Source organism: Chlorocebus sabaeus, chromosome 21 (genome assembly GCF_047675955.1).
Source record: "Chlorocebus sabaeus isolate Y175 chromosome 21, mChlSab1.0.hap1, whole genome shotgun sequence".
NCBI lineage: Eukaryota > Metazoa > Chordata > Mammalia > Primates > Cercopithecidae > Chlorocebus > Chlorocebus sabaeus.
The window spans coordinates 79,990,035-79,992,871 of NC_132924.1; positions in this window are offsets into that span (position 1 = coordinate 79,990,035).

Here is a 2,837-nt window from a genome sequence, read left to right on the forward strand (position 1 = left end):
ACCTCTCCCAGGATCTGCTCTCCCCAGTCTATGGTTCAGAGAAGACAGTTCTTCATTTTTGAAGCAACTCCTTGCTCAGGCACTATCTGCTCAAAGTGGCAGGGCACATTCTGCAGGCTTTCAGCACGTAGATGGATTTGATTACTTTAATCTGTGTAGATTTAAAGATGTATGAGACTCGTGAGATCCTGGAGAAAACGCAGAGTGAGCATATGTGGCTGTGGACACAAGGTGACCTTAAGCCAGCAATTCGGGGATAATCTATTTTAGAGCCTGAGCAAGACACTGCAGAAGCAGTTAATAGGTAAGATAGAAGTAAAGAGTGGTTGAAGTGGCTTTAGCATTAGATCATTCCAAATTCAAGTACCAGTTGTCACTTGAACAAGTTGTCTAAGTTTCAGCCCTCTCCTCTGTAAACTGGGGAGGACAGTACATACCTACTTTACAGAATTACTGTGCTGATTAATTGAAATAATGAAAGTAAAGCATTAAGTAGAATTCTGGCCAAGAGTTAATGCTCAATAAGTGATCATTATCATTTCTATATTCTTTTTAAAGAAGGCTAAAAAAATCTCAAGAAATTAAAGCCAAAAGTTCAATGGCATCACCCTTGGAGTGTGACTTTTAGGAGTACTTTGAATGATGAAAATCTTAACAATTTTCTAAGTACAGTATCTTCTCAGTAGGACTTCAAAGGAGAAATAATTTCAATTCTCTGTCAACATCAGATACCAAGGAATCTTCTAAACAGCATCCTTCTCTGATGAGTTATTCTAATCAATGCAAATTAGTTCCTGGGTTCTGGGCTTAAAGAAAATGAGAGAAGCTAGAATCAACTGACAATGCTACCAACTCCCATTTGCCTTTTGAATCAGCTTTATGGAAGATTGCATGAACAAATTTCACCAATTTTAAATGTAGAATTTGATGAGTTTTAATAAATACATAAACCCATGCACCCACCACTATGTTCGAGATAAAGAACAATTCCATCACTCCAGAAAGTTCTCTCATACCTCTTTGCAGTCAATTCTAACCCCTAAGAACCACCGAATTGCTTTGCATTTTCTAGGATTTTATATAAATGGAATCCTACAATATGTAGTCTTTTGTGCCCAGCTTCTTTCACATAGCATAATGCTTTTGAGATTCATCTATGTTGCCTAAATAAAACATAACTTAGGAAGGCTCAGTTTCTGGACAGATTTACTGCAGTTCATTCTAGAGCCAAATGCCAAGTTTCATTTTTAATTGTCTGCTGTGTATGATTATCCATGCCAGTTGCTCCTGCTCCATTTTAGAGTATTAAGAGACCCCATTATTATTATACTTACTTTGTTGCTATTTATACAAGATATTAATAGTAGATGATAAGAAGTTTTCATTTCAGAGGCTTTATTTTCTTGGGTTTGGTTTGGTATGGTTTGGTTTGAGACGGGGTCTTGCTCCAACTCAGGCTGGAGTGCAGTGGTGTGATCATGGCTCACTGCAGCCTCGACCTCCTGGGCTCAAGCAGTCCTCCCACCTCAGCCTCCCAAGTAGTTGGGAGCAGAAACATGCACCACCACACTCAGCTAATTTTTTTTCTTTTGTTGAGATGAGTCTCATTATGTTGTCCAGGTTGGTCTCAAACCCCTGGGCTCAACTGATTCTTTCACCTTGGCCTCCCAAAGTGCCAGGATTACAGGCATGAGCCACCATGCCTAGCTCTGCTCTGGTTTTAAAATAGTGTAGGAATAGAACACATTCTTCACTACTGCTAAAAAAATCCCCTCATGGGGCCAGCAGACAAAAGAGCACAGGAACACTTACAGTCAGCAGAGAACCTTAAAGAGACCTTGTGGAGCAGTTTCTCAAACTTCACCATGCACATGTATCACCTGGGGTTGCAGACTCTGATTCCACAGGTCTAGGGTGGGCCCTGAGATTCTGCATTTCCAACAAGCTCCCAGGTGAAGCCAATGCTGGCAGTCCCCAGGCCACACTTTGCATAGCAAAGCTCTGTAGGATACAGAAGCAGATTCAGTGAGTGAGGAAAATCAAATCAACAAGAGGGTTGAAAATACATACCAATCTGTGCTTGAGCAAAACCACTCAGAGACATGAATTGTCATCATACATGATGAACTACACACATACACGCATCATCAATCTCTTTTTTCAAATGGTGCCTCAATTTTCTCAGCCATAAAAGAGGCATGATAATACCTAGCTCTGTGGGAAGTAGACCTCTAACATGGTCCTCGTGATCTTAGCCTCCTGGTTCTTATGCCTTTGTGTGATCCCCTTCCCTTGAGTATGAACTGGATCTGTCAACTTGCTTCTAACAAATAAAACATGGCAAAGGATGTACAATTTCACTTTCAAGATGAGGTTATAAAAAGCCTGTGACTTTCATCTTGCAGGCATTCTCTAGCTCCCTTTTGAATCTGCTCAGCTTGATGGAGGCCCTTGCCATGTAGCGAGATGCTCTGTGGAAAGGTCTATGTGGCAAGGAACCCAGGGAGGTCTCCAGCCAACAGCTTGTGAGGAATAGAATTCTGCCAGCACCCACATCAGTGAGTCAGGGTGGGTATCCTTTCAAGTCAAACCTTAGGAGAGACCCAGAGCTATATCACCCTGCTAAGCCATCCCTGGATTCCTGATGTATGGAAATTATGAGATAATAAATACTGTGGTTTTAGGCTACTAAGTTTGGGGATAATTTGTTATGTGGCAATAGATAACTAATACATTTCAGAGTTGTTATGAAGATTAAAGAAGACAAACAAATTAATGTACGTGAAAGAACTTAGCATAGTGCCTAGCACAGGGTAATTACTTGATGATGTCAGTCA